An 11,089-nucleotide genomic window follows, 5' to 3' on the forward strand; every position below is an offset into this window, starting at 1 on the left:
CTGGGGGCGTGACTGGGGGGGGGGGGGGGGTACAATATCACGTTACACAAGGACCTTAATGGACACAAACGCATTTATCGTTCGAACAGGCCGAGTATTTAATTGTCTTAAAATATAGTTACATTTCATTTTGCAAAGTAATAAAATGTGGTGTTTTGTTTGTAAATTTACATTTGTGAATATGAAATTTGGCCAAAAGAATAATGAAATTAATTACATTCAATTTTTCAATTTATTTCTATCATAAATAAAGAATCCAAGCAGTACATCTCTCCACAATAGTGTAAAATCTTCATAAATGTGTTCATTTATAAATCTACTGATGTCTTGCCGCAGATTCTTACATGAATACATTGCCAAAAAAGATGCAACACTGTTTCTGGGTGGTCATTACAAAAGGTACCATTTCATTTTTTTTTTTTTACATCTTCATATAGGGGTTGTCAGGATAATATTTATGAATAATTTAAAAAGAAACTTCCTGAATTTTGTTAATAAGTAGGTATGTGTGTGGCAACATCCAAACTTTTTCCAACAGACATTATCATCAATAAAAACATTCCAATAATGCATGACAAGGCATAGACACAACATCCTGTTGAAACAAGGTTCCTATAGCTCTATTGTTGTTCAATGGACTGACATGACAAGGCATAGACACACCATCCTGTTGAAACAAGGTTCCTGTAGATCTATTGTTGTTGAATAGACCAACATGACATAAGGAATAGACACAACATCCTGTTGAAACAAGGCATGTATAGATCTATTGTTGTTGAATGGACTAAAAGAACAACAAATCTTTCCTACTGATGAGTCAACAGGGGTAATCATAGGTATGTTCTGAGGGTCAGGTCTTGACACGTTCCTGAATAATAAAGCAACGCCTGAGGGAATGGCAGCTAAAATGATTGTAAAATGTTTAGGTGTTACAGGGACCTTGTGAAGTGATCAGAATTCCTTATAATTAAGTAAAAGACCCTCTGCATTTACAAGTTGGCTCACCAATAGGATATTATTTAGGAACCAATATTCTAAAAACAAAGAAGTATTTTTAAACAATATGTCCCGATTACTTCATATATAATATATATAATATACATATATAAAATTATGCTTATAAATTAAGGTCCGTAACAAGAAAAGCTGCCGATGAAAACCTGAGTTTCACCGGAACTCGTAGTACAGAGTAGATCAATCTGACATTGCGACATATTGCATTGTAGGTAGTTTAGAAGATATCCGGAAATAAGTTAATAAATATGTAGTAACGCAAAAACTCAAGCTTCCTAACCTTCAACGTGTTGTCAGAAAATAAAATATACATTTTGCTCAACTGCGTTACCCACTCCCACTCCAGTCAACAAAAAGCAATGTGGATTTTAAGTCAATGCCGCTAGTGTGACGTATAATGTAGTGGACGGAACGCTTCTTTCAACAACAACAACAGTTAGTCAGCCACCTCGGTAGCTTGCTAGACAACATAGACGAACCAATAAAGCTCTTTAGACGCTTTAGTGTATATTAGCCACTGTGTTTTAAACCCACTTCTGTCGTCTAGTTAGTTATCCGTTTTAATTTCATATTTACAGTGTTGTTATTAGTCAGCTAGCGGGCTGGTTAAGTTAGCATTAGCCTAGCTAGCTAACATCTCCGACAATGAGCTCACTAAGCTACTCTCCTCCTGCTAAAGAAGAGCAGGTCTGCTGGACGGAGAAAGAAGCTCTTGTGAAAGAGGAGGAGGAAGAGGAGGCTGTTACAATACAACAACAAGTAGAGGGTGAGGCTGTTACCGTGAAAGAAGAAGAGAAAGACGTTTCAGTGAAAGAAGAGGAAGACGCGTTCAGAGTGAAAGAGGAGGAGGATGTTACAGTAAAAGAAGAGGAGGAGGAGAAAGAGGAGGATGCAGTTTTTGGATTGAAAGAGGATGAGGGGGAGATGACTGTCACATCGAAAGAAGAGGAGGAAGAAGAGGAGGAAACTGGATATCTGGGCCCCGTTTCCCAAAGTTATCTTAAGGCATCCAATGGTTCTAAAGATGAAGTTAGCTGTGAAATGGTTTTGGGAAACCGGGCGCTGATTAATACTAGTAAGTACTGTCTTAAAAACAGAGGCATAAACTCTGCAGTTGTTGAACTGATGTGTGGTTTTAAAAGGAAAATCTGCAGTTGCTTTTTAAATTATTTATATATAGTCATTGATTCTTGAAGATTATAAACTGTGTGGTTCCAGCCCTGAATGCTGATTGACTGACAGCCGTGGTATATCAGACCGTATACCACGGGTATGACGAAACATTTTATTTTTACTGCTCTAATTACGTTGGTAACCAGTTTATAATAGCAATAAGGCACGTCAAGTGTTTGTGGTATATGTAAACCAACACTGTATAGCCTCAAAACATGGTTAAAACGAGAATGTTGATATCATGGATGGTCAGTCCTTGCATCCGTAGGCCTGTCTATGAATTTGAGAGTAGTTACATTTCTCCAGACCCATCCATCATCTTATTACCAAAACAGTAGCAGAATGATATCTTTGTTATTGTTTGAACTGCAGATTGGTTGGTTGGTTGATTGATTGTGGCTTTATTTTTACTTCTACAGGATCAATGTCCCGAAATCTGGACAGTTGCTGCTCTGAAGGTAAATAATGTACTTCTATTCAGTAATCTTGCTCTGATTTGTCATCCTGAGGGTCCCAGAGATAAAATGTGGTAGTAGTTTTATATCCAAACACGATCCATTTTTATATACAGTGTTTTGCATGAATTCCCGACTCTTTCAACTTGCAACAAAACTATTTATGAAATCTAATCTGCTAAACGTTGTTTAACCCGGTCAAGTTCAGTTTCTGTGCCCAGACACTCTAGAAGACAACCAAACTTGTTTCATCATTCTACATTACATATTGGCTACACAACACGTCAATTATACCATGAAGGTCAACCATCATTACGCACCAATGAGACGAGCTGTGTTCACTTGATTGACAGTGTCTTGGTCCAATGACCACCTATCGTTTTGAAATATAACTAGCTAGATAGCCAATGAGCTGGGCTTTCCAGCAGTATGTGAATGCCCTTTGTAATGACAAACAGCCATCTTGCTAGAGCTGTGTGCAACAGTGTTCATTCTCAGGTTAAAGGAAACAGGTAGTTTACGTTACGCAGAGGTTCGTTCTATATATTCCAAGAATATTCCTGAATTTAAACAGTTTTGTAAAGAGGAATGGTCCAAAATTCGTCCTGACCGTTGTGCAGGTTTGATCTACAACTACAGAAAACGTTTGGTTGAGGTTATTGCTGCCAAAGGAGGTTCAACCAGTTATTAAATCCAAGGGTTCACATACTTTTCCCACCCTGCACTGTGAATGTTTACATGGTGTGTTCAATGAAGACATGGACACTTATAATTGTTTGTGTGTTATCAGTTTAAGCAGACTGTTTGTCTATTGTTGTGACCTACATGAAGATCAGATCAAATTCTATCACCAATTTAAGCAGAAATCCAGGTAATTCCAAAGGGTTCACATACTTTTTCTTGCCACTGTATGTATATGTGTGTATATATGCTCAAAAAAATAAAGTGAACACTTAAACAACACAATGTAACTCCAAGTCAATCACACTTCTGTGAAATCAAACTGTCCACTTAGGAAGCAACACTGATTGACAATAAATTTCACATGCTGTTGTGCAAATGGAATAGACATCAGGTGGAAATTATAGGCAATTAGCAAGACACCCCCAATAAAGGAGTGGTTCTGCAGGTGGTGACCACAGACCACTTCCTATGCTTCCTGGCTGATGTTTTGGTCACTTTTGAATGCTGGCGGTGCTTTCACTCTAGTGGTAGCATGAGACGGCGTCTACAACCCACACAAGTGGCTCAGGTAGTGCAGCTCATCCAGGATGGCACATCAATGAGAGCTGTTGCAAGAAGGTTTGCTGTGTCTGTCAGCGTAGTGTCCAGAGCATGGAGGCGCTACCAGGAGACGTGGAGGAGGCCGTAGGAGGGCAACAACCCAGCAGCAGGACCGCTACTTCCGCCTTTGTGCAAGGAGGAGCAGGAGGAGCACTGCCAGAGCCCTGCAAAATAACCTCCAGCAGGCCACAAATGTGCATGTGTCTGCTCAAACGGTCAGAAACAGACTCCATTAGGGTGGTATGAGGGCCCGACGTCCACAGGTAGGGGTTGTGCTTACAGCCCAACACCGTGCAGGACGTTTGGCATTTGCCAGAGAACACCAAGATTGGCAAATTCGCCACTGGCGCCCTGTGCTCTTCACAGATGAAAGCAGGTTCACACTGAGCACATGTGACAGACGTGACAGAGTCTGGAGACGCCGTGGAGAACGTTTTGCTGCCTGCAACATCCTCCAGCATGACCGGTTTGGCGGTGGGTCAGTCATGGTGTGGGGTGGCATTTCTTTGGAGGGCCGCACAGCCATCCATGTTCTCGCCAGAGGTAGCCTGACTGCCATTAGGTACCGAGATGAGATCCTCAGACCCCTTGTGAGACCATATGCTGGTGCAGTTGGCCTTGGGTTCCTCCTAATGCAAGACAATGCTAGACCTCATGTGGCTGGAGTGTGTCAGCAGTTCCTGCAAGAGGAAGACATTGATGCTATGGACTGGCCCGCCCGTTCCCCAGACCTGAATCCAATTGAGCACATCTTGGACATCATGTCTCGCTCCATCCACCAACGCCACGTTGCACCACAGACTGTCCAGGAGTTGGCGGATGCTTTAGTCCTGGTCTGGGAGGAGATCCCTCAGGAGACCATCCGCCACCTCATCAGGAGCATGCCCAGGCGTTGTAGGGAGGTCATACAGGCACGTGGAGGCCACACACACTACTGAGCCTCATTTTGACTTGTTTTAAGGACATTACATCAAAGTTGGATCAGCCTGTAGTGTGGTTTTCCACTTTCATTTTGAGTGTGACTCCAAATCCAGACCTCCATGGGTTGATAAATTGGATTTACATTGATTATTTTTGTGTGATTTTGTTGTCAGCACATTCAACTATGTAAAGAAAAAAGTATTTAATAAGATTATTTCATTAATTCAGATCTAGGATGTGTTATTTTAGTGTTCCCTTTATTTTTTTGAGCAGTGTATATAAAACTTTTGACCGGTAGTGTGTGTGTGTATATAAGTTTTAGACTTACCATATCAGTGTGTAGCCCAAACTGTTTGGAGGCTACAGACGTTTACTTGAGAAGACAGATTTTCGGGACAAACACTGCTAGTCTGACAAACACCGTTGTAGCTCTGCCACCTTTTCGCCACTAATGCGGTTATTAGTTATAAATAAAATTAAAAAAAATTGCGGTTGTCATAGGCAACCGTTGTTGTTGTTTTGATTATTACTTGAACAGTCGCTATGGTTGTGATATTTGCAAAATACTTATTTTTGATGCGGCCCTGATTAACACCAGTAAGTACTTTTTAAAAACAGAAGCATAAACTCTGCAGTTGTTGAACTGATGTTTGGTGTTAAAAGGGAAATCTGCAGTTGCTTGTAAATTATTTATATTAGCTTGAATGCTAACGCTCATTGATAGGCTGGTTGCAAAGCTAGCCAAAGACTTAAAGTAGTTAAAGCTAGCCAAAGACTTAAAGTAATTAAAGCTAGCCAAAGAGCATTTTGCTGGCTGAAGTTAAAGTATTTTTTAAAGTATAAACCAGTTGATTTGTGACAATGACACAAACATTATACATTCTAACGAGCCTTACAATTATAATCCAAAAGTTAAATGTACTCATAAGCAACCTGGAAATGGAGGCTATTTTTGCTGGCAGCCTACGATTTTGAGCTGATAATGTGTAGTAATATTCAGAATACATTGTGAAAAACCAAAATCTTTGCTCATCATTTTTGCTCCATGCAGATATACTACATCCATAACTAGTGGTTTCCTCATTACCAGATATACTACATCCATAACTAGTGGTTTCCTCATTACCAGATATACTACATCCATAACTAGTGGTTTCCTCATTACCAGATATACTACATCCATAACTAGTGGTTTCCTCATTACCAGATATACTACATCCATAACTAGTGGTTTCCTCATTACCAGATATACTACATCCATAACTAGTGGTTTCCTCATTACCAGATATACTACATCCATAACTAGTGGTTTCCTCATTAGCAGATATACTACATCCATAACTAGTGGTTTCCTCATTAGCAGATATACTACATCCATAACTAGTGGTTTCCTCATTACCAGATATACTACATCCATAACTAGTGGTTTCCTCATTACCAGATATACTACATCCATAACTAGTGATTTCCTCATTAGCAGATATACTACATCCATAACTAGTGGTTTCCTCATTAGCAGATATACTACATCCATAACTAGTGGTTTCCTCATTACCAGATATACTACATCCATAACTAGTGGTTTCCTCATTACCAGATATACTACATCCATAACTAGTGGTTTCCTCATTACCAGATATACTACATCCATAACTAGTGGTTTCCTCATTACCAGATATACTACATCCATAACTAGTGGTTTCCTCATTAGCAGATATACTACATCCATAACTAGTGGTTTCCTCATTACCAGATATACTACATCCATAACTAGTGGTTTCCTCATTACCAGATATACTACATCCATAACTAGTGGTTTCCTCATTAGCAGATATACTACATCCATAACTAGTGGTTTCCTCATTAGCAGATATACTACATCCATAACTAGTGGTTTCCTCATTACCAGATATACTACATCCATAACTAGTGGTTTCCTCATTAGCAGATATACTACATCCATAACTAGTGGTTTCCTCATTAGCAGATATACTACATCCATAACTAGTGGTTTCCTCATTACCAGATATACTACATCCATAACTAGCGGTTTCCTCATTAGCAGGGAGGCGTTTCTACAACCAGATTGCATACGCATCGCTCTCTTGTGGCAATGTTTGCAAACACAGAAAGGGCCCTATATTGGAAACCGAAAGTGATCTGGCACACTGCTTAGGGTTTCAGGAACTTTAATAACTTATTTCTAACCTAGAATCATACATCATAATTACTACTAATGTGAAAAGAATAAGACAAAATATGGCTGTTTTTGATCACTTGACTGTCTTAAGACAATAGTCAATTAAGTTTGTAAAGGCATTTAAACATTCATTAAGGATGTAAATTGTTGTACAACATCATGGGGTTCACCCTTTAGCTGAAAGATACAGTGGATTTCTGCTGTTATGGGCCTTTAACCATCTGTCTGACTTTGTTGTTCACACAGGAGAGAGACGGGACTATCGTGGATCCTCTGGGGAGCCTCAACAACATCATGAAGTTGACGAGGCAGAGAAGAGTCTCTCCAGATCAGAACACCTCAAGAAACACCTGCGGAAACCCACAGGGAAGAAATCTCACCACTGCTCTGACTGTGGGAAGAGTTATTTAAGATCAGATTCACTAAAAATACACCAGAGAATACAAACTGGAGAGAAATCTTACAGCTGTGATCAGTGTGGGAAGAGTTTTACTTCATCTAGCCATCTGACTATACACCAGAGACAACACACAGGAGAGAAGCCTTATAGCTGTGATCATTGTGGGAAGAGTTTTGTTACATCTAGCCGTCTGACCATACACCAGAGAACACACACAGGAGAGAGACCTTACCAGTGCTCTGACTGTGGAAAGAGTTTTGTTATCTCAGGAAATTTAACATCACACCAGAGAACACACACAGGAGAGAAGCCTTATAGCTGTAATCAATGTGGGAAGAATTTTTCTCACTCAGGCAACCTGATAGCACACCTGAAAATACACACTGGAGAGAAACCTCATTGCTGCTCTGACTGTGGGAAGAGATTCATCTTTTTAGCAGATCTTAAAATACATCAGAGAATCCATACAGGAGAAAAACCTTACCACTGCTCTAACTGTGGAAAGAGTTTTGTTTCCTCAAGGCATTTAAAATCACACCAGAGAACACACACAGGAGAGAAGCCTTATAGCTGTGATCAATGTGAGAAGAGTTTTGTTACATCTAGCAGCCTGAAAACACACCAGAGGACACACACAGGAGAGAAACCTTATAGCTGTGATCAATGTGGGAAGAGTTTTGTTACATCTAGCAGTCTTACTATGCACCAGCGCACACACACAGGAGAGAAACCATATAGCTGTAGTCAATGTGACATGAGATACTCTGCTAAAAGATCTCTGATTAAACATCAGAAAATACATACATGAAGTTGTTTCATGATATCAATGAAATAATGTCACAATATAGGATGTTTTAACATTGTAGTAGGAGTATCTTAATGATGTCACAATGTAGAATGTTTTAACATTGTAGTAGGAGTATTTTAATTGATAATGTCACAATGTAGAACCTTAAACCATTGCCCTGTTCTATTGAGTTCAGTGTCATATGGATATTAGCCTCAGGGGAAAAATCCAGCCTCTGAATTGAAAGAGTTCTATTTAACCAAAAAAGTGTTGTGTTACACTTACCATGTTGGCGACCCACTTAAATCAAAACGCAACTCTTCAAAATGTAGCTTTTTGCTAGAAATTGTCCTCTAACCAGTGATGTACACATTATTCCCAGATTTTGTGGGGTGTTTGAGCTGTTCGTTTTTACAGGATTTGCAACCTCATCTCCCCCTCACGCGCAATTGATTTCAACGTGATTTTGATATGAGTGATGACAAATAATTGTTGCGTTTATCTTCGTCAAGCTCCCAGGCTCTACCAGGGGCTTGATGTGGTCTCCCACAGCTCTGTTCTGTAATGGAAAGTCATGTTCTGCTGCCTTTCCATTACATTGCTTGACTGCCCCTGCAACACAGAAAGAAACCATTTAGTCATATTATACTGAACAAAAATATAAACGCAACATGTTTCATGAGCTGAAATAAAAGACCCCAGAAATGTTTCATTTTTAGAAAAAGCTTATTTCTCAAAAATGTTGGGTGCAAATTTGTTTACATCCCTGTTAGTTAGCATTTCTGTTTCAGCAGGGTACTGCACGGCCCCATGTCGCAAGGATCTGTACACAATTCCTGGAAGCTGAAAATGTCCCAGTTCTTCCATGGCCTGCATACTCACCAGACAAATTACCCATTAAGCATGTTTGGGATGCTCTGGATCGATGTGTATGACGGCGTATTCCAGTTCCCGCCAATATCCAGCAACTTCGTCACAGCCATTGAAAAGCAGTGGGACAATATTTCACAGGCCACAATCAACAGCCTGATCCTTTCACAGCATTTTAAGGCTGCACTGAGACAATGACTTATCAATGACCCAAGCCCAGTTCAGTTCATCTCTACCATTCTGTTGCTTAGTTGTCATAATGCGTCAGCAAATGTACATTTTTATAATTTTTTTTATATTTTCTATTTCACCTTTATTTAACCAGGTAGGCTAGTTGAGAACAAGTTCTCATTTGCAACTGTGACCTGGCCAAGATAAAGCAAAGCAGTTCGACACATACAACAACACAGAGTTACACGGAATAAACAAACATACAATCAATAATACATTAGCCCAGGGGTGTTGGACGACACAGTGTCAGTGACCTAATTTATGTCCCGTTAACTGCCCTGAAGGCCTCTGCTGATGCTACAGCTACTGTATATAGTAATCATGTGCCTATGAACCAGAGATGTACTGTTAGCACTGAGGCGGTGTGCCCTAGGAGGAAGTCCACTGTGTGCAGCTCACCCTGCACTAACATAAATAACATAACATTTCCTCAGCTTCACAATAAAGCAATGAAAACAAGCAAGCATCCCAGAAAAGTGCTAAAAATAGCCCACTTTAACATATGTTGCTTAAGAAACAAGGTTCATGAAGTCAATCATTTGCTTGTAACAAATGACATGCATATTCTGACATTCTCTGAAACTCACTTGGATAATAGCTTTGATGTTACAATTGTAGCATTACATGGTTATAACATCTACAGAAAATACAGAAATATCAAAGGTGGAGGTGTTTCCATTTATATTCAGAACCACATTCCTGTAAAGCTTAGAGAGGATCTCAAGTTAAATACTGTTGAAGTAATATGGCTACAGGTTCATCTGCCTCACCTAAAGCCCATTCTGATGGGAAGCTGCTATAGACCACCAAGTGCTAACACAGTCAGTATCTGGATAACATGTGTGAAATGCTTGATAATGTATGTGATGTCAACAGAGAGGTATATTTTCTGGGTGATTTAAATATTGACTGGCTTTCATCAAGCTGACCACTCAAGAAAAAGCTTCAAACTGTAACTAGTGCCTGCAACTTGGTTCAGATTATCAGTCAACCTACCATGGTAGTTACAAACAGCATAGGAATTAAATCATCAACATGTGTTGATCATATCTTTACTTGTGCTGCAGAAAATTGTTTGAAAGCAGTATACAAATCCATCGGATGTAGTGATCACTATATAGTAGCCATATCGAGACAAACCCAAGTTCCAAAGGCTGGGCCTGATGTTCTGTAAAAGAGGTCATACAATAAGTTGTAGTGATTCCTATGTTGTTGATGTAAAGAATATTTGTTGGTCCGTGGTGTGTAATGAGGAGCGACCAGACGCAGCACTTGACACATTTATGAAATTGCTTATTCCAGTTACTAATAAGCATGCACCCATTAAGAAAAGGACTGTAAAAACTGTTAAATTCCCTTGGATTTATGAGGAATTGAAAAAGTGTATGGTTGAGAGGGATGAGGCAACAGGAATGGAAAATAGGTCTGGCTGCACAACCGATTGGCAAACGTACTTCAAATTGAGAAATCATGTCACTAAACTGAATAAAAAGGAGAAGAAACTATACAATGAAATAAAGATAAAAGACATAAAGAATGATAGTAAAAAGCTTTGGAGCACCTTAAATGAAATGTTGGGCAAAAAGGCAAACTCAGCACCATTTTTTATTGAATCAGATTGAATCTCAATAAATCACAAAACCCACTGATATTACCAAGTACTTTAATGATTTTTCCATTGGAAAGATTTCAGAGAGAGGAGAAGCAGACTTAGGGATGACGTACACATCCGAGGAAAAAACAATGACAAATAA

The 11,089-nt window shown here is 39.5% G+C and overlaps 1 long non-coding RNA gene across 1 annotated transcript; it reads left to right on the forward strand.

Moving 5' to 3' along the window:
• Positions 1 to 1,979: 1,979 nt before the first annotated feature.
• On the forward strand, positions 1,980 to 2,799 carry LOC115182214 (uncharacterized). Its single transcript, XR_003873682.1, has 2 exons — positions 1,980 to 2,089; positions 2,607 to 2,799. It is a non-coding gene; the product is annotated as an uncharacterized LOC115182214 (long non-coding RNA).
• Positions 2,800 to 11,089: the final 8,290 nt, after the last annotated feature.

This window comes from Salmo trutta, unplaced genomic scaffold (genome assembly GCF_901001165.1).
Source record: "Salmo trutta unplaced genomic scaffold, fSalTru1.1, whole genome shotgun sequence".
Lineage (NCBI taxonomy): Eukaryota > Metazoa > Chordata > Actinopteri > Salmoniformes > Salmonidae > Salmo > Salmo trutta.